We start from the raw sequence: 25726 nt of genomic DNA on the forward strand, positions 1-25726 counted from the left end.
ATTCCAAATATAATTGTTCTTGGCGTCAATATACTATGAATAGAACTAAGAAAAAATGACAGCGACACCCATTCAACTTTTCGCGATTTGCACTTACATTCTAAAACTTCTACGTTTTCAATTAAATTCAAAAATTTAAAATTTGGTTGCAAGGTACAACAGCCATCCATCTCCTTTAGTATTTGTGAATATGTCATTATCATGTGACATAATTTCAAATATTGTATTCCATACATATCCTTATCACTGGGTGAGGTCCCTTGGCGCTGTTGGTAACTCATATGATGAGTGATGCTTGACTAACCTTCGATAGTTGCTGTCGAACTTGATGGACAACTTCATAATTGGAGCAAGACCATCTTTGTCGCCTCTACAATGGCTTCACCTCCTACCTTGGCACTGCCACTTACAACAATTGTCATGTTTGTAAGCTATCATTAGTGAATCTACTCCTCGCACCCTCTCCCCCATCATCTCAAGCTGCACCAATCTTTAGCCCTCGAACCTCTCCTCTAATGTCCTCACCTAGCCCATCCCCCCGAGCTCTCCTCTCTCCTCAACCTTGCCATCCTCAACCCCTCCGTCAACCACTTTTCTAGCCCCATCCCCTCGCAACTCGCCCTTTGTATCAATCTCAGTGTTGTCGATCTCCACACTAACACCCTCTTTGACCTCATCCCATACTAGCTCGACCTTCCCATCCACCTCTCCTCCTTCGATATCTCCTACAACTAGCTCTCAAGCCCCTCCTTATCCTCCTCACCAATTGCTCTAGGGACTTCCCTGTCTTAGTGCTATCTTTATTGGCAACAAGGACCTCTATGACTACCTGCTATCGTCGGTGACGGAGGAAGGCTCTTGGTGCTCGCAATCATCAAGATTGAGTGCAGCAATAGGCTTCTCAACCTTGTCCTTAGCTTATCACCATCCGCATTTAGCTCTGGATCACCAATCAGCAAGGGACGATGCCAAGTGAGGAGGGCAAGATCTCCTGCCTTTTGCCCAAACTATTTCGAGCTTCATCTATCACAAAAAAATCACATCTTGAGACTTCTTCTGTTTCTTATTGGGCTATTATTCTTCCCCCTCATATTATCTTGGTTTTCTTTTTCTTGCTGGTTAAGTTAATCATTTGTAGTATTTTGAAAAAAAATTAAACTTTGTTTTATCCATATGTATACAATATCTGAGAAAACTATTATGTTCATTTTCTTTCTCTCTTTCTTTCTCTTTCATCCTATGTATATGCCTTCTTGCTAAGTTTAATTGCTAAAGAATTTGGTGGTAAAAGAACGATTTTTAGCCCTAAGATGGTTTTATTTCTTTTCTTTCTTGGATTTTTCCCTCTTTACAGAATTATAGTATGGGAGTTTGAAACTTTGAAGTGCAAAAGTTGAAAATTGGAGAGATTGAGAATATGTGATGAGATTCAGTTGTTCTAAATTAAATGCTCTCTTTCACACTTTGTTTCTATCTTCTTGAGAATTGAGTTTATTATTAAAGTATGATTTGCGACTAAAAAAAAAGATTTTTTTTGTCCTAAAAGAACTAAGGATGTTATTTTACTATCCTTTCTCACCACTCTGGCAACTATTATGGTTGCTGTAGGAGGGAGAGGATTTGGGAGGAGGAGAGAGATGGCAGTGAATAGGAGAAAGGTGGTAGAGAGGTTGATAGCTGCATAGAGCTTGTGGATTTTTAGGATTCCAATATCCCGATCATCAGCAGCAGTAGAGGGAGCACCACCCCTTAGGAGCAAGAATGCAGCTATGCCTCTTTTTCCATGAACTCTATTTTCGAAGGATTTGTTGATGAGTTAGAAAATAATTTAATAAATTGGGATCTCCTTCAGGTTAATTTAGTCATTTCACACATGCTATTATTGGTTTTAGAGCTTGAATAGATGGTTGGGCCATATTGCAACCAAATCTTAACTTTTGGGATTTAATTTAGAAAAATCAAAAATTTTGGGCTGTAACTAAAAATCATCAAAAATTGAAGGAGTGTTGTTGTAATTATCTCTAAAATTAATTGCATCTTTTGGGACCTATCCTTTTTTACCACCAAATGCAATGAGATACTTGTATTCTATTACTTTTTTTTTTTGTTCCTAAGGCATTGTTAGTACTAATGATCATGATTAGGTGTTTTAAATCTCAGTGTAAATGACCAAAGCAAATTTTGTTGGAAATGTTTGTAGAATGTAGGTAAATTATAATTTTTGGCTTTTTATATTAAGAGAATGCATGCTTATGATCATTGTTTCAAATATTATAGGTTCTTCATTACATTGGTTTCTACATTTTATAAGCTTTCATGCTTGCACAAATTTTATTTGGCCTATCCATCCTTTTTTTTGAGCAAAAAACTAGGGCTTATCCATCAATTCATTTAATGTTATCATTAAATGAGTACATATAAGAACAATTAAACAATTTTTTCTTGTCCAACCTTACCTCTTAATAAGGTAAGAAAATAGCCATCACTAACTTAGAATACTTGATAAGAAGCCAAGTTTTTGAAAGCCAAATGACATCCTCTAATTACATATTGCCTTCTTAAGGAGAAATTAGTTTTTCATATGATTTCTTCCTTTTTCATATGCCCCATTCTCTTTGCTGTACATTTGTCCCCTCTACCTCCTTTTCTATATCCATTTACTCTTTCTTCACCTACCTTCTCTCTTATCTTTTCATCCACCTTGCCTTTCTTCCTATATATATTCTCTTCTTCCTCCATTCATCACCTCCTTTTATTCCCTAACAAATCACTTTTCATCCATCTTCATCTAGCCATAAGCCCCATCTTTTCTCTTCTCTTCTCAACTTCCCCATCTTCCTTCCCCACCCTCTTCACTGAAAAAGGTGGGAAAATAGAATTTTTGATCCTTCACTTCCACCAACTCCATTTGCCTCTTCATCTTCCTCTTCCTCAGCATGGCAACTTGACAATGGCATGATTAATCCCATGATGAATTATGGGAATTTTGGATAAGTGGGACATATAATAGCATGGATGCATACCAAGCATCGGCATGGAGCTGACAACATTCCTATGATGTAAGTAATCTGTTAGCTCGTACATCTCAATTCATGCTTTGTTGGCCAATGTTTGAAACTATACTTATTATTTTTATTGATACCCTTACCTTTCTTTTTCAAAAAAAAAGGGAACTTCCTTTGGTCATAAATAGCAGACTTCACAATCAACTTTGCGCAAATCTACTTTGTGAGCCAAACACTTAAAAATGATACTTGTGTGCAGATTTTGTTCTTTGAAACAGGTGAAACATTACATAGAATTGTCAAAGCTATCATATTTATCATTCTCCATAATATTTCTGTTATAATTTGATACCTCAAGATTCGATCTATATTGAGCATACAGTGAGGTTCGCGATAAAAAATGGAGTCCAACGAGATCAAGATCACCCCAAACGGAGCTCAGATGGAGAAGATACGTGTATTTGAAGTCGGCATGCAATCCGAGGCGGCGGACTGCCGGCGATGGGCCGGCGGAGCGACAGCGGTGCGGCCGCAGGTGGCTGGACGCCGCCCAACGCGTGGCAGCGTGCGGGTCAGGCACGCAGGGCGCGGCTCGATGCGGGGTGCGCTGCCCAGGCGTGGGCGCACGGCCCGGCCCAGGCACGCACGTGGGACGCGGCCCACGCCTGCACGCGCAGGCCGGCCTAAGCCCAGGCACCGCTGGGGCCTAGTTTTTCTGGTCTACCATGGACCGGTGGTCCACGGCCTAGCGCGTGGACAGCGTGGACATTTTTCAGTCGTTTCTCGCGGTCCACGACACTATTTCATGGATCGGAGTGCGATCAAACGGCCTGGATGACTCCCGATGATGATCCGACAGGCCGAGGCTTGATCTGGGATTTTATGGCTTAGTTTATGAGTCTTAATACGGATCTAATTTTTATTTAAGCCTTATATAAGGCCCTGATCGTGGAACCGAAGAGGGTGTGGTGTTGAGACTCAGTTTTTTGCCACAGGAGACCTGTGAATGCCCATGGAAGAGGAAGATAGATGCGTGATGCTGTGAGAGGAGTAGGGCTCTTGAACAGTGGACGTCGGTCGCTTCGGAGGTTCAGAGAGGTCTTCCTAGAGAGAGCTTTTGTGAGGAAAACTTTTTGTAAGAGAGAAATTGGGTATATGAGGGTTGAAGGTGAGATCTCTTGTAAAATTTTTTTTCATAGTGAAGTTTGCATGCCCCATGGAGACGAGCCCTTTTGTGGTGGATCCACGTATTTTGATTATTTTTTGTTTATTTTTTTTCTTTCTGCTGCATTGCGCAGTACCGAAAAGATCTTGGGAGGTGGTGTTCTGGCCAGACATCCACTCAATAAGTGGTATCAGAGAGGCGGTACAAGAACGTAGATTGCAGTGGTGGTGAGCAAGACTGAAGATGGAGAAGACAGATCAATCAAGATGGAGATCAACAAGTTTGATGGAAAGAGCAATTTCTCCTTGTGGCAGGCAAGGATGAAGGACGTGCTCATCCAACAGGGGTTGATCGATGCTCTCTTGTGCGAGGAGAAGCCAACCACAATGGAGGTGCGGGATTGGAGACGGCTACAGATGCAGACGGTGACTACCATCCATATGTACCTAGCGGATGAGGTGGTGATCCATGTGCTGAGTCAAATTTTTTCGTTGGTGTTGTGATCGAAGCTCGAGAAGTTGTACATGACGAAGTCTCTCACCAACACTCTTTTCCTCTAGAGGCAGTTTTACCAACTGCGGATGGCTGAGGGACAGAACGTGTAAGATTATCTAAGCCACTTTCAGAAGATCCTCACCGACCTCCTCAATGTTGGTGAGAATGTTGAGGAGAAGATCAGGGCGCTGATTTTGCTAGCGTCGCTTCTTCTTTCATACGAGTCCTTGGTGATTGCTCTTCTAGTGGGAAAGAGCACAATCAAGATGGATGAGGTCACTACGGTGATACTTCAGAACGAGGTTCTTAGGAGAAAGAATTCGGCTTCGAGCTCAGGTAGCGGTAGCTTAGCTTTAGTAGCTTCTACAGGAGTAGGAGGCGGTAGACGGAGCGACAGGAGATCGCGATGAGGGCGGTCTAAGTTCAAGAAGAACTTAAGCAAAATCAGATGTTACCGATGTGAGGAGTTGGGGCATCTAGCCAGAGATTGCCCTCAACTTAAAAATTAGACGGTGGCTGCTATAGCGACGACCGACAGCGATTCAGATGGAGATGTCCTGGAGATATCTGATGAGATATCTACTTCTTTTTAGCAGTTTATATTAGATTCTGCATGCCCCTATTATGTATGCTGCAGAGAGGAGCAGTTTGACTCCATGGAGAACAGTGAGGGCACTGTATACCTGTCGGACAATCAGAGGCATTGGGACGGTCAGCTGGAGGACACATGAGTAGATTGGGAGAGATTCGATACATATCCGATTTCAGGTGAAATCATATCTCACTTAGCAGATTAAATTTGAGAGGCTATAGGACGGTAGCTGGTGGAGGAATCTTGAAGATGCTTCACGGTGATAAGATTATGCTGAAGAGAAAGAAGGAGAGCAAATGATATTATTACCTGGCGAGGAGTCCAGTGCGAGGTAGAGCCCAGAGCGAGGTGGAGCTCCAGATGGAGGTGAACGGGCACGAGACAGGAGACTCAGGAGGATGAGAGGCAACGTCGCAAGGTGAGATTCTTATTGCCGCAGGATGATGCCCCGAGTAGGTCTCAGGTCAGGAGGAGCACAGCATATGACGGAGATGGGATCGAGTGGTCTGGCTCGACTCCCATATTTCTCCATCCATGATCAGCAGGTAATTACCCCAAGGCATGGGGGCATGGAGATCCAGAAGCTCTCGGAGTTAGGAGGCCGAATATCGAATCAAGGTGAAGATTGTTAAGATTTAATATCTCGAGATTCGATCTATATTGAGCTCACAGTGAGATTCACGATGAAAAATGAAGTCCAACGAGATCAAGATCACCCCAAATGGAGCTCGGATGGAGAAGATACGTGCTTTTGAAGTCGGCACGTAACTCAAAGCGGCGGAGGACCACCTACGGTGGGATACTGCTCAGCGCGCGGGTCAGGGCGCAGGGTGCAGAGCGTGCAGCCCAGCCGTTTCTCACGGTCTACGGCACTATTCCATGGATTAGAGCATGATCGAACGGCTTGAGTGACTCCCTAATACGGATTTAATTGTTGTTTAAGCCTTATATAAGGCCCTAATCGTGGAACCGAAGAGGGTGTGGTGCTGAGACTCGATTTTTTACTGCAGGAGACCTGCGAATGCCCGTGAAGAGGAAGATAGACGCATGATGCTGTGAGAGGAGCAGGGCTCCTGGACAGCGGACGTCGGTCGCTTCAGAGGTTCAGGGAGGTCTTCCTAGAGAGAGAGCTTTTGTGAGGAAAACTTTTTGTGAGAGAAATTGGGTATACGAGGGTTGAGGGTGAGATCTCCTCTTGTAATTTTTTTTTTCATAGTGAAGTTTGTATGCCCCATGGAGGCGAGCTCTTTTGTGGTTGATCCACATACTTTGATTGTTTTCTGTTTATTTTTTGTTTCTTCCTGCTGTATCGCACAGTACCAAAAAAGTCTTGGGAGGTAGTGTCCTAGCCAAATGTCCACCCAACAGTTTCTTTCACTTGTTATATAATGTTTCACATATACTTGCAATTAAGTCTCAAGAAATTGACTTGGATAAAGTCTTTTTCATGTCAATTTGCTACCTATGGTTTTGACTGATTAGTATATATGTCACTTGATTTTAGTTGCTTCAACTTTATATTGTTGATGCTCTTTTAATTGGCCAAGGAGAATGAGTTGTATAGAGTCAAAACTTGTATAGCTAAAGTTCAAATGCATATTTTAGACTCCATGTTTCATTGGTTAAACTCTTTTCTAGTTAAGTCTTAAATGGACTATACTCATTCTTTCAGATTTTGAGGCTCTACCTTTTATTTTTCATTGTTTGATCATTGTGGATACATCATTTCCAATTAAGCTAAATATTCAACCTTCTTTCATTATGTTAATCTTTGAGTTTTTTTGTTATGGACGATAACTATTAGCTTGGTTGGCATCTGTCCCCTATGAGCTTGTTCTTGGAGGTGGTCTTGTGTTCAAATTTCAAGTGTTGCTCAAAAAATAATGTATCTGACGTCAGTTGAAAGATATTTTATATTAAGAACTATGTTGATGGAAGTTTGTTCAGCCATTGCACTTCTTTCAAACCAAGAGATATGGAACGATTAACCCTTTGTTTAGATCAACTCCTTCTTTTTGTGTTCTGTATTCATCTAAACAAGCACTCTATCTCCTGAAATCATTTCAGCATTATAACAGAAGTTCATATTCCTATCTCTCTAATATATGGTGCATTGCTTTCCTTACCATGACAAGTAATGCATCTTTTCTTTGCTTTCCAGATCTCATGGCATAATTGGCCTTATGCCCAAAAAATAAGCAATTGGTAGTTGATTTCTTGTAAAAACATTTTTGAGGACCGAAGACTTTTGGGGTCAGCAGTTTTGTTATTTGAGTTATTCTACTTATATTGATAGAATATGCTTAGAATTAGAGGGTATCTATAATCTAGTATCTATCTTTTTGAACTTATCATCAGTATAGAAAATCATGAAAGTTGATCTATGGAGATAATTTGTGGCCAGCCTTATTTGAGGCATTCAACTTCGATTGATAGATGCTTCGACTTAGAGGTTATTTATAATCTAATTTTTTAAACTCATCAATACAAGAATTCATAAAAATTGATATATGAAAATAGTGTGTAGCATGTTCATTGAATATACAGGGTTCAATATATCTTTTTTAAATGGATAATTGCTCATATCAATTTATAAGTATTAAAATTTACTAATTTTTTATAGAAGTGGCATGAACCTTGGTGTAATTCATCAAGTGTTTGATCCTTTTTTAACTTTACTACATGATAATGAATGAAAATATTTTTGATCCTAGATCAAATAGTTTATGCAGCTAACTTGTCAGCTTATTTCAAACAATCTTTATTGTTCAGGGATCAACTATTTAATCTTATGATGGATGTCCAGTGAATGGATCAAAAATGGTCAAATTATCTTGCTAAATGTTCTAATGATTGTTCTTCTATTATTAAATATTTATTTGTAAGATCTGGGATCAATGTGGGGTACAAAACAACCATCCTTATCATCATCAATATAGCATTTCTTTTTTTTTGAGGCATTGAAGCATCTATGTATGGCTTACATTTATGACCATGCTAAAATGTTGTCATGTCATTGGAGCTTCCATCCATGATTGCATTTACCACCATGATGTTGAATACCTAATTTAGACCATGCTGAATGACTTAGAAGATAATCCTATTTTAAATTACATTGTTGAAAGATTGGAAATTGATCGAGTTTGGGATCAATAAGTCTCTATTTTTCGGTTTAGTAGTCTATTGTTATTTTTGGGTTCATGAGCTTAAATCCTGACATTTAAAATAAATCTCTTGTTGGTTAGCTTATAGGTTTAATGAAGGATTGGCAATGTAACCATATCATGCTGCATATTGCCCCATACTAAACCTTATACTATATCCCTTGTATTATAGCACACTTCATACTAATGAAAAAGTAGTTGATATGAGGTCTACTAGGGATGCCATTCCGATCCATGATTCATATGCCCTTATATTGGTTGACATCAAATTATCAATCAAGCATAAAATTTACATTGTTTTCATGGAACCTTCTCAAGTAGGATAATGATGATGATCATGACACTAAATGCAACAAAATAAAATAAATTATGAAACTTTTAAAATTCATTCATAATTATTGAATGGAAGATAAATTACAATATTCAAGCCATTCTCTAGAGCCTAATAGGAGATCATGTTATCCTAGTCCATTTGTCTATGGAATGAAACTCCTCATTTAAAATATTTTTTAAAATATTTTTTTACTATAATATTAAACATGATGTCATTGCCATGAATTGAAGAAAATTAACAAAAAATTAGAAATATATCTAACCATTAAGCACGTGCTCTCTTGTCACCGTAAAAGAAAAATGGAAAATATGCTTGCTTTTTGATATTATCATTTTTTTGGTGAAATGATATTTGCACTGAAAAAGAAGATAAAACTAATTCATAGCATGAATATAGAGATATGCACATGGGAAACTATCAAAGGAATCTTTTTTTCAATATTATCATTGAAGTTTTGTTTTATATATTTGTATAAATGATTGGATTTAATTTTTTGAGCTTTAGATGGTAACATTGTAAATCTTAGGTATCTAAAATATTTAGATAATGAAGGATTTCCTTATGTAATTTAGCAGGAAATCCGATCGAATCTTGTTGGATTAAAGTGGCAGGACCCTATGGGTCTTTTCTTTTTCTTTGCAATATCGGTCTTTACCTCCCTTATCTTTATCAATTCTCCACCCTCTCCCCTTCACTCTATCCTTCCCTATACCCCCCTAGGGGTGGCAATATGGTCGAGTCGGGTCATACATGACTTAGATAAAAATATATCGAACTTGAACCTAACCTATTTATGGGACAGGTTAAGATTTGAAATTTGAACCTACCATATTTAATAAATAGATAATTTGACTCGATCTCTATAATTTGTTTAATAAATAGGTAACATGCTTAACCTATTAGGCTGTATAACCTATATAATATGTTCATTTGTTGAACTGTAACCTATTTAATAGATAGAAAATCTACTTAATTTGTTTAACCTGATTTGACCAGATTATTAAATAGATCAAGGGCTGGAGCTTGAAGTGACCCAATTTTGTCCAATTATATATTTTAGATCAAAATGGATCCTGAATGATCAAAGTACAAATAATAAGAAACATCTAGATTGCTTAATATTTAAGTGACAAACACATAAAAGTTACCATTAACAACGAAAATTGAAATGTAACTGCATAAAAGTTCAAAACTGATTTCTCAAATTTCAAAGAGGCTTGTGAAAAAAAAAAAAAAAAACAGTTCAATACTTTTGAGTTGGTTCATATTTCATCAGTTGCGATATTTGGTATTCTGTATCTAATCTGGTTCATGTTTCATCGGTTGTGATATTTGGTAATCTGTATCTAATCATATTTGAAATGAATCATAGATTGAAATGGGTTATTGTTTGGGTCAATTTGAAACCAAAAGTGAATGAATTCAAACAACTTGCAGCCCCAGTTTTCTTGGACCAAACCATTTAGACAAACATGTCTAGTTGTGTGTGAAAAATGTGTGCTTGCATATGTGTTCATATATTATGCATAGTAACATGGTCTGAAGTGTGAGTCCTTTATTGTTCATGCCTGGCTAGTACGATATCCAAAATTGAGTGACAGAATTCCTATGAGCCCTTTTCTTTTTTTTTTGTTCAATGAATAAGTACGTTTGGTTCCTGTTGTTTTGTTTCAGGATAACATCACATGTGTTGGCACGGCGTACCAGATATACATAAAGACATCTATAACAAGGTCAAAAACTCGGTTTTTGTTTAATTTTCACCCAAGGTCATCTACTTTTGGTTTTGGTAATTTTCGTTTGAAGTTCAAAGTTTCTGTCAAAAAAAAAAAAAAAAAGGACAAAAGGAAAACTTATGAAAAGAATATAAGTTAATGGGGAAAAAAAGAAACAAGAGAAGAGGATATATTTCACAAAAAAATTAAAGTACTATGACTTGTTTGGCACTGTTGGACATATGGTTCAATAGCATTTTGGCTTGAAAGCCTGAAATTTCACATATTCATATTGTGTAGAAAAGCCATGGACACGCTAAATGCTTATATTATCCATCATCTTAGACCATGGCATAAGGTATGATATCAGTGTAAATGTGTAATTATCTGTTACATATTATATAAGAATATCAACAAGCAAAATATAGATCCTCAAAATTGCACAAGATTGTGAACTTGTTATGACAATTATCATCTTATGTTCTATCCGATACCAGTGAATGAATTGTAACTATACACAAATAGACACTTCTTTCTTCTTTTCGTTTATTTTCTTAATTTTCTTTTTAATTTTTTAAGTTCTATTCCCAAGTGCTTTCAATGTTCTTAAAAAGCTGTAAAATCTTGAAATATTACTTCTGTGATAAATCTAAGTTTAGTGATATGTGTGGTATCACTTTTTGATGATTAGTTGTTTGAGGATTGATTCAATGTTTTGTTTTTTGCCCATATATGAAACTTTGAATAATATTCTAGATATGCAGAAATCACAATTTTTACATCTTTTCTCTAAATCTGTATTATTACTAATAATTACAGTAACTATAACCATTCAGCGTTATACCAACTATCTGTGGGACAGCTTTTCACATCTTCTTTCAGTATTATCAATAATTTGCAGCTTATAAAGTATTATGTTTGTCTTACTCTGTGTCAACTTATGAAGATTTTGGAGGATATATGAGTGCTTGTTTATTTATATAAGCAATGCTTGTTGAATACTTTATAGGACCTCCGGTTGTGAAAAATTACTATGATGACAAATTGCCTGAACTCACTGCTGGTTATCCAAGCATGCTTGTAAATCAAAGAATGCTGATAAAATTGGATATTAGTAGTATGTATCGTCTGGAACTAGCTGAAACTGGCCAAAACCTGTCTCTGAGGTTCAGTATGACTGATCTTGACCAAAAAGTCCATTTTATTTCTAGTGAAATAGATTTGCTTTGGCAAAAAGCAAGACACTTTGATGCATTGACTCATGCACATGTTATGTTAAACACAATTTTATACATAGGTAATTTCATCTACGCACATACTTGTATATTTGCTATATGTATAATAATCTCTTTTAAATTTTCTTATAAATGACGCAAATGCTAGTAATGTAGTAAGGTAGTTCGCATTGGACCATAAAAAATTATTGTGTATTTATAAAAGAGAAATAATACTAGATTATTAGACAAATGAATTTAAAAGATCTTGAATTTGGAATCCTAGACTTTAATTAGATGTGTTCGGTTGTTTCCATTCACCATGTCGGTCTTAAGGTATTCCAATATATATACTTGCTGCAGTAGTATGAATATCTGTTGATATTGGTGAAGTAATTAACATGAAAAAGGATTTTATGGCAATCACATGGGTGGCTAGAGGACTTCCTCAGCTTAAGGCCATGTCTACGCATGGCCAATCCTATTCGACAACCCTGGAGCTGAGTTTGAGAAGGCTGGACACAAAAAATGTTCATATATGGCTAGCTATTGCAAGGCAGGGATTGAGTTACCCCAAGTTTTTTTCATCATTTGGCCATGGGTATCACATATTCTTGCCTTATATTCTTCTTTATTTTAAGAAAACAAGTGCAGAGTTTGGGGTTGGTATGTTATTTTAAGAATGAGTAAGGTAAAATTAGGCTGCCTCAATCAATTCTTGGGGATGTTGTTGCGAGTGTTCCCCATTACAAATTTCAATTCAGACTTTTCGTCTTCTTTGTTTTCCATTTCTTATATGTTTTTGCTTTTTGTCCTGGCGGAAATAAATTTTAGACCCTTCCTTAATTTCTCAATTTTCTTTGTTTTTTTTTTTTTGCATCAATTTGTGAATATTTCTTGCTCATGGATTCAACCATGCCTGTTGATTTTTTGAAGAAAATTTAAAAAATTCTGTTTCTGGTTTATTTTTGAAGATATGAAATAGTATCATATGCAGCACTTGCAGATTTGATCTTCTAAAGCATGTGGAACTGCTGGTAGCCTAAAATTATGATGGAGCTCTTAGAGATTGCAACTTGTAGAACTATCACATTGATGTCGTTATGATTTGCTTATTAGATTTTTCCAGTGGAAGGCTTTTTCTTTTCTTTCTTTGTTTTTACAAAATATTTAGATATCTTTAAGAATTCTTTAGTTATTTTATATGCCTTAAATATATATCATGGAACCTAGTTCAGATCTTGACTGATAGTAAAACTTAGGAGAAATTCTCTGGTCTAGTATTGCTTCAGACCCAATCCATATATCAGTTCAGCATTGCTGTGCACAGATATTTTAGAAGAACTAATTCAGTATTTTAATGAGCTCTTGGCGCTATCAAGAAAAAAGAATTGAAATATAAAACCCATTGACTATAAGTTTTCATGTTGATCCAACACAGGTAATTTTTGTCCATGCAACTTTTCTTTTTCAAGGTATTTGTTGCATGTGGTTAGTGTCATTCTATTGAGTAACGAGAAAGGTCCTCATGCTAATTTTGAAATACAACATGTTGGATGCTTATCTGAACTAGGAGCGGCCATGCCCGCGGATCATCTTTACAAATACTTTGTCAAATTTTGACTTTGTCAAGCTGCCTTCAAGCAAGACATTTAATTGAACAACCTGCAGTTTGCAGAAGACACATAAACAATAAAGATAAATATGTGATATTGAAATAAAGATAAAATAGAAAATATTGAAGGACACATACTTTGATTTTCAGATTTACAGGAAACAATGAATTGACAGAAAAGGAAAAGCAAGTAACATAGTCTGGGTGCCTAAACGCCAAGTTTAGACTTTAGAATCTAAGACTCAGGAAGAAATGGACAGAGATGATATTTCAAGATACCGAAACAATGCGCCGGGGTGGGGGGAGGGGGTGCGGAAGTAAAGGGAATGATAGAAAGAAAAACAAACTGCCTTCTTCTTTTGAAGGAAAAAAATAAAAAAAAAAATACTTTTCTCTCAACTAAGTGGATAACTAATCCTTCCAGTGTTTCTAAAAGCAGCTTCCGTATGTGGGCAGTCCAGGTACCAGATAATGCATAAGCGCTGTATATGTAGCTACTTATGCCGATTGACTGGGACGTAGTTTCACAACCTGGAGAAGTGAGGAGGTGGAAGTCTACTAACCAGGTAATTGGCCATTGCTCATCACTTGGGCACCTTCCTATTCAGAGGCAAGGCCTAAACCCCTTCAGAAAGAAATTTTGAAAATTAAATAGATTCATAATAACAGTTAGAAAGTAGGAAACTGAAAGTAAAATCGTAATAATTCAGTAGAAATAATGAAAAATAATGTGAGGGAAGTGGGGTGGAGGGCTACATAACCATGTCATGGGATTTTGCTTGCCTCTTGGGAACCTTCCTATCCAGTTACATGGCCTAATTCTAGTCATGCTGCCAGCAGGCCATGTTCATGTGGAGCCACTAATGCAGCCATCTCGGAAGCATTCCATGTCTGTATCGGATACGTATTGGATACTGGTACATATCTGAAACTTATCTTATTTTTCAGAATTAAATAATTCTGGAGATCCTTCTGGATACATTTGAGTTTGTAATGTTGATGCTATATTGGATTAGGGTCTGAATTTGAATGATGATTAAGCAATGAATTTGTAGAAGTGATGCTATCATATAAAGAATTGTGTATGTTATTTCGACAGCAGTATGCTTTATGGATGTTTTTTTAGGCTTAGATATACATATATACATATATTTATACATAGATATAAAATTCTTGTATATTAATTGTCGTATCTTAACTATATCCTATCTTACTTTTTCAAGATTTACTTTATGTATCGCGTCATATCCATTTCTTCTATCAGTGTTTATTTCATGCGTGGGCATGTAGACCATTCTAAAGTAGCACATCCTTCAACATTAGTATTGCAAGTTTATGTTTTGTTTGTATGAATTTTACTCGATTTATTGAATTTTTAGAGGTCTTTGCTTGTATGTGTTTGTATGTGTGAATTTTGCTTGATTTATTGAATACGGAGAAGCCTTTGCTTGTACAGACTGGTAGCTATATATGCATTATTTCTGTAGTGTAGCATTGAATTCATTGAATCTGCTCATAAATGTTGAATTTATTCACCTTAGCTTATTGCAATGGAGTTGTACTTGATATTCAAAGTAAAAATAAACAAAGAAATGCCACATAAGTGTTAGAAGCACACAGACACGGACATAGTTTGATATTGAATTGAGCAATGCATTATAATGTCGTGAAGTTAAATATATTATTTTCAATTGGTTAGGACAATTATTTTCAATAAATTTCTATTCCCTTATGGTTTCTCACATCCCTGCACTGATACGCATTTATAGCTGTACTTCCGTAAACAAAACATTACCACAGAAACGTGCATACAACTCAGTATATTTGGCTTTTGTGCACTTCACTAATTGAAAAGATATGTTATATTTCAATATATTGTATTGTGTTGTTCAGATAGCAACCCAAAAGAAAAAAGAGAAGGGATGAATTGAGTTATTTAAAATTTTAATAAATTTAATTTTAAACAAGTATGTGCTCCAAGAAATTTAAAGAGTTTGTAAAGTGAAGGTTTTAAGCTATAGTAGAAGCAAGATAGTGTATGCAAATCAAGAATCTAAATAATACAAATCAAAATTAAAAGTAAAGTAAAGAAAGCAAGGAAAGTCATAATACAAATATACAAATTTATAGTAGTTCGGTGCATCCCGCACTTATATCTACTCCGCAAGCTTTCTTGAAAATTGCACTATAATCAATCCGATTATAGCATTTTTGTTTTAATCTAGAATCACAAACAAATCCAATCGATTTTTCAGGATCACCAACCACAACCTTACATCGATTATTTTTCGAGCTCACAATCAACCCAGTTGGTTTTATGGACTTACCAACCAAAATCTACAATATCCAATTTCAAGTTTGGATGGGCCTTTACCCCAAATTTTTTTCTACTAAAGAAACTTATAAAGAAATCAGAATACAAGGATGAGAATTTCAGCACAAAAGAAATAGAAAATAAAACTCTTTTGAAACATGGAGAAGTGCTGTGGAATTATTCTTTTGAAGCTTGACTTTAGTTGATGCTTGAGAAGATGAAGACGATATTGGAGAAAATCACTCTTTGAAAGCTCTCAAATCTGTGTACTTAATCCTCTTTTTCTCTTTTCAAGAATATTCAATGAACCTCATTCAAATGGATGATTTTCACTTTTTAATCCTCTTGACTTGCTTCCCAAATGATTCTCTAATTTTTAATAGACTTAGAGGTTGCTGAAGAAAGAATTTGACTATTGAAAGGGCTGAAGTAGCTGTTAGGAATAAAAACTAACCATTGGAAAAGTATAAAAAAACTAGCCGTTAAGTCTGTTCTGTATCACGAGTCGCCTCGATTTTGCTTGGAGTCCGTTCGGTTCCATTTCGAGTCGACTTGGTTTCATTTCGAGTCGGCTCATTCTTAGGTATACAGAATTCAGCTTTCTGTCCTATAAATGGAGTCAGCTCGTTTCAGAAAGTAGTGACTGTCTGCGTACCAGAACTACAACGTACTAGAGTCGACTCTTCTTCATGAGGAGTCGACTCTCTTGGTCAACCATGAAAAAATATATCTTTTGAAGTGCTTTGGCTTGGCAACTTGAGGGATTTCTTCCATGGATGATTTGTTCATTATAAGCACCTGAAAAATCCTACATCCATCCTTGAAATATATATTAGTACCATAATTACTTAAAATTTTAAATTATCAAAATCAATCTTGGGTCAACAATCTCTCCTTTTTTTGATGATGACAAAACTTTGAGTATATGCGCAATAAAAAAAATAATGTGTTTCAATATATTTTGCCAATATGTATCATGAAGTAATGAGATTAAACACATGAATGCATACTTCATGAATGTTCTTAATTAATCTTTTAGTTCATTACACATAATTGGTTCATTGCATATATTTCATGAACTCATATCGAAATAATATTTCAATTCAAATTAATGAGTATTAAAATTTCAAGTATCAAATTGATGAGCATCTTAAGAATTAACTCATTAAGCATATACTCAACATTCTCTCCTCCTTTTTGACATCATTAAAAAGCTCATAGGAAGAATCAAGAAAAATTATCAAAATCAATAAAAATGTATCAAAATGAGAGATGCATCAAGTTTAGAAAATTAATTCAAATGAATCATCTCCCTTTTGATAAATAACTTGTCTAATGATTCAAGATATGCTTAAAACATTGCTTATTTTTTATAAATTAGCTTGAATTCAAATATCAATAGCTCTCTCCCTTTTTTGAATGAATATGACTCTTTAATCAGATTTTCAAATAAGTACTTTTAAGCTTTAAGAGGAATAGATCTTTATAAAGATTTGAACAAAGAAATCAAGCATAATATATTCTTCAAATTCATTCTTTTCTGTAACAAAAATCAGTCATTTAAGTTTGGTATCGAGAATATATCGAGCAAATTAATGATAGTATCAAAGCAAATGAGAGTTATGTTTTCAAATTCGTTTCTTGAGTGCAAATTACTTTGATACAAATGATTTTACAAAAATTTTCCACAGCATATCAAAATTCTTTATTATATTCAGATTTTCAAATGAATTTTAAAATTAAAATATGTAAAAATAATTAGTTTGGAATAATAATATATTTCAAGTTTACTTTGACTTCAATTAATTATCAAAAATGATGAGACAATCAAATCATGATTAAAATCACATCAAGGCTCAAATTAAGGAGATCATAAAGCAATTGATCGAAAATTTAAGATCCACATTTTTCTTAATTCAAATTAAATAAACACATGAAAGCTCAACTTAAGAAAATCATAAAGCATTTGATTGAGAGCTTAAAATCAAAGTTAATTTTTCTTAAATTAATTAGTATTTTCAGTCAAATTAAAAGCATATGAAGGTCAAATCAAGAATTTAAGATCAAATTCAATTTTTTCAATATAAATTAATTTGAATTTTCAATCAAGGCTAGATAATTCATTTTGAGCTTAAATATACAACAAACACCTCTCCCCCTATTTTGAGATTAAATACTGATATTTTTTTAATATTTCAACAATATATTCTCCCCCTATTTTTCATAATTGTTGCTAAATAAACTTGTTTTTAACTTTTCTCTTCTTTTTTCATTCAAATTAAGCATATTTAATATAAATTTAACTTTTTAAATTTAGATTTTCATATTTAAATACATTTTTTAATTAACTAACAAGGTCATTTTTCAAGTTTGTTTATTCAAAGTATTTTTCAAATGGAGCTTGATACCAATTAATTGTTAAAAAATCAATCCAAGCAAAGTATCAAGAATGCAAATATTCATCAATAATTTTTTTTAGAGGTAAATATGATTTTAAAAAATAAACAATAGAGCAAATAGATCAGGACAAGCAAAGTATAAATGATCATCAATAATTTTATTTTTATTGAGTTTTCAAAATAATTTTTTTAATATTTAAAAATATTTTCTTCTCTTATTTTTCATAATAAATACAAAAAAAATATTTTCTCTTGATTCTCCCCCTTCTTTTTCAAATTGTGCATATTCATTTTAAATGTTTTACTCCTCTTTAATTTTATAAATAATGCATAATTTGAATTAAATAGATATATACAAATGTAAGCATCATCAAACATACTCAATTTTTAAAAAATAGATTTTTATAGATTTATCAAAATATAATTACAATACATCAGTACATTCAAAATGCATGAGAGCTAGATGTATCAAAAAAATAGATTACTAGAGATATTAATGCACTAAGAAAGAATCCTAGCATCATGAGTGGACTCCTTAGGTCCAAGAGTGACTCTTCAATATGAAAAAAATAGTTCAAAAAATTTTGATCCAAGACTAATGACTCAAATTGAAGAGAGATCAATAGATAATTAACTCAATATTCAAGAGAGATATTCAAATTGATTTGGGAGATCAAGAATCAATCGTTTGGAGGATATGATAATCAGTCAAATCAAACAAGATCAAATCAAGTAGAAACTAGATGATGGCCTAAGGATTAGGTTTAACTAGGGGATTTTCAACTCCTTAAGGTTTAAACTAAAATGCAATGCAAATCATCAAGCATTAATCACATGATCTTTTATGAATAGAATTTTTTATCTTTAAGTACTTAATTACTGTAATTTTTGAGAGAATTTCAATAATTAAGCATTTTATGGGAGAATGTCAAAATTTAGTTCAATTTATTATTTTTGCAATCAAATAGATCCATGTACAATCATGCTTCTTTTAATTTAAATATTCAAGAAATGAAGTGATATAGAAAAGATAAAAGATCATGCTGAATTTAAAAAGAATTTAAGCTCATATCAATTTGAGTATGATGCATAGAAGAGAGCATGCTGATTTTGAATTTTAAATAAGATCAATATGCTCAAAGTTCATATATTCAAATCATGAAACATAAACTTTGTAAGTATTGAAAAATCATCAAAATCAATCAATATATTCAATAACTACAGCAATTAATAATGGTATGATGGGAGAAGGTTTTCACTTTTACCAAATATCATCACCCATTTTCTTAAGTCCAAGCCATCCATTCATAAGAATTAGTTCTTTTTGCTTCATAGATGCTTAATACACCTTTAAATCATTTGCTAATTTTTGGTATCCAAGTCATCTTTAGTCTATGGATGTTAGAACATATAGTTTCTTTTAGAACTCAAATTTGTTTAACCAAGATTTGACCAATTCTTTTAATGTTACACTCTGAAATTTTGTGGCCACTTTGTTAATGTGAAACATGTAATGGAATGATTTTTAAATGAGACTTTGCTAAACATGTTTTTGAAAAATTTTTGTTTTCTCAAAGAATTATAACCAATTCTTGCTTTATCATAAACAACCTTTTGAGTGATTAAAATGGATTGAAGATTTTGGGATCCAATTGTAAACTTGTCAAGCATAGACTTAAATATTTCAACCTTTTTTCTTAATTTCATATTTTCCTCCAAAAGATAGTTCTTTTCTTTTAACAATTTTTCCCTCCTCTTCAATAGAAAATTTTGATTTTTCAGATTTTTCTTTCAACTTATTGTTTTCTTCAACTAAAGATTTTTCAGATTTAAAAAGTAATTCTTTATCTTTAGTCAAAGCATTCTTTTCTCTTAAAAGATCTTTTTCTATCAATATTTTATTTTTTTCTTCAGCCATAAATTGATTAGATCTTTTAAGTTCTTTATTTTTCAGCCTTAACTTTTTGAATTCATCCGTTAAATTATTAAAGGCTTTAAATAATTCTTCAAAAGTAAATTTGAAAGAATTTTCAATATTTACCTCATCATTGTGAGCTATGAGGCAAGGATTTGCAATACTTTCTTCTTCTTTCTAATTTTGCTTTTCTTTGCCTTGCTCCCCCTTAATCAATATTTTTTTTTTCTTTTGCTTCTTTTTTTTTCTACTTTTCATCCTCATGAGCCATAATGCATAAGTTGGGATGAGCTTCCTTTTCTTCTTAGGAGCTTCATTTTTCTTTTTGATTTGCTCTCTCATAAATTCTTTTCAATTTCTTCCATACATGTTTAGCTTAAATACATGAAGAAATTGTATTATATATATTTATGTTTAATGAACAATAAAGTAAATTCATTGCTTAGTACTTAGTTGGATCTTTTCTTTATCATGCTCAATTAATGCATTGGGTGTGTATAGGCCATTGACTATAACTTTTATAAATTATAGTCGTGTGCTTGTATGAAAATTATCATCCTAATTTTTTAATAAATATAATTTGATCCATTAAATAGTGGGGGTCTACTTATAGAATATCCTTCATTAAACAAAAGTTCATTTGGGTTGCCGTAATCTTTAACTCTAGACCGCTAGGTCAATAACAAATAACAGAGCACCTGCTCTGATACCACTTGTTATCCAAAAAGGTAGCAATCCAAGTGGAGGGGGGGAGTGAATTGGGTTGTTTAAAATTTTAACCAAATTTAACTCTAAACAAGTCTGTGCTTTAATTTAAGTAAATTAGAGAGTTTGTGAGATGAAGGCTTTAAGCTACAGTGGAAGCAAGATAGTGTATGCAAATCAAGAATCTAAACAATACAAATCAGAAATTAAAAATAAAGTAAAGAAAGCAAGGAAAGCGACAACACAAACATACAATTTATTGTGGTTCGGTGCAACCCCGCACCCACATCTACTCTCCAAACTCTTTTTGAAAATTTCACTATAATCAGTCTGATTATAATGTGTTTGTTTTAACCTGGGATCACAAACAAATCTGATCAGTTTTTCAGGATCACCAATTGCAACCTTACATCAATTATTTTTCGGGCTCACAATCAATCCAGTTGATTTTATGGGCTCATCAATCAAAATCTACAATATTCAATTTTGGATTTGGATGAGCCTTTACCCCAAGTTTCTTTTCCCCAAATAAACTTATTAAAGAAATCACAATACAAAGATAAGAATTTCAACACAAGAAATAAAAAAAAAACTCTTTAAGACACAGAAAAGTTGCTATGGAATTACTCTTTTGAAGCTTAACTTCTCTTCAATTGATGCTTGAGAGGATGAAGATGATGTTGGAGAAGATCACTCTTTGAAAGCTCTTAAATCTAGCTTTTAATAGGCTTGAAGGTTGTTGGAGAATGAGTTTTGATCGTTGGAAGGGCTAAAGTAGCAATTAGGAATAAAAATTAGCCATTGGAGAAGTACAGAAAAACTAGCCATTAAGCCTGTCCTGTGTCACGAATTGATTCGATTTTGCTTGGAGTTGGCTTTGTTCCACTTTGAGTCGACTTGATTTTATTTTGAGCCAGCTCATTCTTAGGCACATAGAATTCAGGAGTCGGCTCGTCTTAGAAAGAAGTCGACTAGTCTGCGTGCCAGAACTACGTGTCAGAGTTGACTCTTCTTCATCAGGAGTTGACTCCTCTTGGCCAAACATGAAAAAAATATGTTCTTTAAAGTGCTTTGGCTTGGCAACTTGAGAGAATTTTTTTCATAGATGATTTCTTTATTGTAAGCACTTGAAAAATTCTACATCCATCTTTGAAATACACGACTAGTATCATAATCACTCAAAATTTTGAAATCATCAAAATCAATCTTGGAGTCAACATATTGTGTAAGGTTAGTAGGATAACATACTATATTTTGATGGTTCTGGCTTCAGTATCAGGACATAATGATGATGAGGGTAGTATTTTAAAAAAAAAAGCTTCTTGTTGGGGATTGCTGATGACATGGTAGCTTGTACTGCTGTTTGATTTTTGCAAAAGTTGTCCGGGATCTGTATAAAAGTCGATATATAGTTGTTCATCTAGCTTGACCACTTCTTGGTAGAATGTGGTGGCTGAAAATTTGAAAGGTTTTTTCAATGAACATCAAAGGTCGATCTTTAGGTTAATTGGACATATCAAAAAGAGCAGGACAGGATGGTAGAATTTACAGGAATATTGGTCAGGTCGGTTATTTGCTGTACCAATCCATGTGGTTTATTTTTTCTAATCTAAATGACAAGCTCAGAATTATTAGTGATGAAATCTTGTTTGACATTTTTTTTGCAAAACATGATTTACCATTCATTTTGAGGTGGAGATATAAACATACTTCTGTCAAGATTATAACTTAGTTTATTAGTTTATTTTGATTTATAATATTTATTTGCTTTGAATCTTTGATATCATTGTTGTTTTGATATAGTATGCTTTTTTTACTTTACAAACCAAAAACAAAACTACTCATCAGTCCATCAATCATGTAGAAAAAATTTGTAGTTAGTTTTAATAATATTGTTGCTCCGATCCCACCTGTGCTTCCATTCCAATCTTTTAGGTACTGGGAAACCAAAACAAATACATGATCTCATAGCACAATGACATGGAATGAGCATGATACTTTCCAGTCACAATGCTCAAAGTGGTTGAAAATATCATATAAAGTGGCTGTAACCTAACAGAAGGATGGCCACTGGTACATGCTGAGACCCTGATTCTACCCAAAGGTCTAAAGATCTGCATTTGTGGGCTTCTTTGGTACCATATAGCTTCATTTTTGTATACTTGAAATTGTCATCAATGCAATGAATACCTATTCCAGAACAAATTCTGAATGCCTTCAATCATATCAAGGCCTTTTATGAACAAAATGTGGCTCCATGGGAAATCCAAAACCTTTAGACATTTGGCAACCTTTCCATTCTTGAACATTGAAACCTTCGAAATAAATTTGCCTGTTGTGGCAAAATATCCATTTTTTATGAGAGCACTAACTTGGATAATTGTTCTGGTGAGTGGCTGCTACGATGCTTGTATATTTACACAACAATTTCCACACTGCATTGGTGTTCCTGTAGATATCTCTGATGTGCATTCATTAAAATGATAGTATTTGTATTCACATGACCAGCTGTATTAGTCTATTATAACTCATTTTATTTTATGATGACTCACTTTAGACTAACCAGCATATTTGTAACAAAAATTCAAGAAAATTGTTATTCAATGTCGTACTTTGTCTATGCAAGTTTATAATAAGTTCCTGCATCAAAATATCAGCATGCAAATATCAAAAGTTCCATTTTTGTAACACTGTAACATATGATATTAACTTGCATGTGGCAAGTGAAAATTATATGCTTTTCTACTTGTCTGGAAACCAGAGCACTTCCTGGATCTATTCTATTTGTATTAAATCTGGAGCAAACAAGTTCTATAAAATCATGTGAACAACTTTCCATCAGTAAGCTCCCTTGGACAAGGTACGTTTTGGTTATGGTTTGTCTTGAACCTATTGTTGGGATCCCTTCTGACTATTAAGTTGTAGTACTAGTTATACTCTTTTGTGGTTCTCTCAATATTTGTCCTATAAGGGTGGGACTGCTTCATCAACATTCAGTGGAAGTAGCATATTCACCTAATTGAGGGACTAAACTTGTCTTCTCTTTTCTTATTTATTAGTAAATATAGATGTTCTCTAAATCTCATATACATGTCTGTGTTTTTCTTGCCGTAGGTACGTATAACCAGATGGAAATGGTGGAAAATATTGTCCGTTCGAATTGAAATATTCTTGGACCTAGTTTTGTTATAGCAAAGTCAGTTGGGTTGATCCACATTAATCTGTTTGAATTTTGAAATCAAGTAATAACTTTAAAGAAAATAAAGACTAACATTACTTGCTTTCGAATGATTTTTACGAAAAAAACATATGTAACCAGACATCACTGTTGCTACAGCCGTATTTCTCCAGATTTACCCAACAATCTGATGATTTGAAAAGATAAAAAATACTATAACAAAACTTTGAAACATGCAAAGGTAGACATCTCAATTGCAATAATTGTATTTTTCAATATGTTACCTTTTTGCCATGTATGTAGAAAAGAAATTGCATCATCCAGAAAATCAGTTTATCGTATGCTTTTCATTTATAAATATTCAAATTTAGTCAAATTAAGGACCTGACATAATGGAGTTAAATGCTTGCAAATTACAATAATGAATAATTTTGTTCGGAGCTTTGATTGAAAATCATAATGCTGAGTTTTTAACATAAGTTAAGGGTAGCAATCTGGGTAATGCCCTAGTTTTATTGGAAAGAGTTTCTATAAAATATAGACACAAGAAAAGAAGAGGAAAAATAGAAAGAAAAAGGTAGTCAGTCAACAGGAGATGCTTGCTTAAGCCAATGAACTCTGTACGCTTGTCCATGATACCTTTTGGAAGCAAAGGTTGGAAGGCAATGCGCATTTCGCAACATGAAGTTTTGTTTTTTAAGTTACTTTTAATATTCAATAACTGTAGCATAATTTGAAAAAAAAACCTTTTTTTAAAAAATAATTTTGAACGGTCTAAAATTACGTTGTTAAAGGTATCTTCGGTTATAGGAAAGACTTTTACCCCCGCATGTGGCTCACTGGATGCTGCATGTTAGAAAGGGAGTCACACCAGATGTGGCTCCTACAACAAGTTGAATGATAATTGTCTTGAAGTTCTGCAGAAATTTGTATGACCTTTATTGGAGTTATCAAATTATTTTATTGAAAACCCAGTTTAATGTCATATCTTTATCTCATGAAACAAAGCAACATATGAATCTTTAATCTGGTTTCAAGTTTATATCATACTAAATTTGGTTTAATGTTCATAGCAAAATTGTAGACACAGGACCAGTATTTGCTTTGCCTTTCTGCACTTGAGTACTAAAGCGAATTGTGTGCCATTTTTCTCTAGGTTCCAATTGCGCCACCTTGGATTCTGGTATCGACTTCAAATCTAACAAAGAAATTTGTTGGGGACTAGAAATATATGTTTTTAAATGCATATTGCTGCAATCCACTGTGTACGGTTCTTTTGACTGCTGCTGCATGCATTGCTTTTTCTTAATGAAAAGGAGAGCGGAACATCCAATTCATTGAGGACATGAGGTATTGAAAAAGAACAGCAAGAACAGGAATAGAGGCCAGGAGCTACCTCCCGCCGGATCAAAATAAAATAGATTACAGCAGTTTGGATTTTATCAGATACCATTGCGAAATCCCCCGGGTTGTCTTGATCAACAAAAAATTTCCAATATAGGTGGTTGATAGCTATTTCTTTTACTTCTGGATTGTAAATTAACACTTTGTAAAAGTTCTCTTCTAATATACTGTAAAAGTTCATTGTTCCCTAGTATCAAGGTGGTCAACCAACCTGGAGCCTTTGTAAATCTAGTAATTTCAGATACATGAATGCATGGACTACTTGAATCTCTCAATCAGTAAGTGTGTGCTATACATGCCTAATTTCCAGGAGCAATATTGCAGAAATCAGCCATGATTTATAGGAAAATTTAACATGGTAGCTTCATGCTGATTATATCTACAAATTATTTAAATCAGAAGGTGCTGATTTTTAGTCTCCTAAACAAGTGACTATCAGAGCTAGGAAACCGTACCGTTCATGGCATTTCTCAGGGAGAGGAAGAGTGGACATCTTCAAGCTTGTATTATCC

The 25726-nt window shown here is 34.1% G+C and overlaps 1 long non-coding RNA gene across 13 annotated transcripts in view; it reads left to right on the forward strand.

Moving 5' to 3' along the window:
* Positions 1-25489, forward strand: part of LOC105038145 (uncharacterized) — a 62629-nt gene extending 37140 nt beyond the window's left edge. For 3 of the 13 annotated variants that reach the window (XR_012140857.1, XR_012140859.1, XR_012140851.1), the window contains 5 exons: positions 10430-10488; positions 13756-13909; positions 14140-14216; positions 23394-23492; positions 24967-25489. This is a non-coding gene — a long non-coding RNA (uncharacterized lncRNA). Of the gene's footprint in view, positions 1-10429; positions 10489-13755; positions 13910-14136; positions 14217-22567; positions 23493-24966 lie in introns of all 13 variants that reach the window. The other 10 variants (XR_012140861.1, XR_012140864.1, XR_012140852.1 and 7 more) reach the window with 8 other exon arrangements.
* The last annotated feature ends 237 nt before the right edge of the window (positions 25490-25726 follow it).

Source organism: Elaeis guineensis, chromosome 1, assembly GCF_000442705.2.
Source record: "Elaeis guineensis isolate ETL-2024a chromosome 1, EG11, whole genome shotgun sequence".
Lineage (NCBI taxonomy): Eukaryota > Viridiplantae > Streptophyta > Magnoliopsida > Arecales > Arecaceae > Elaeis > Elaeis guineensis.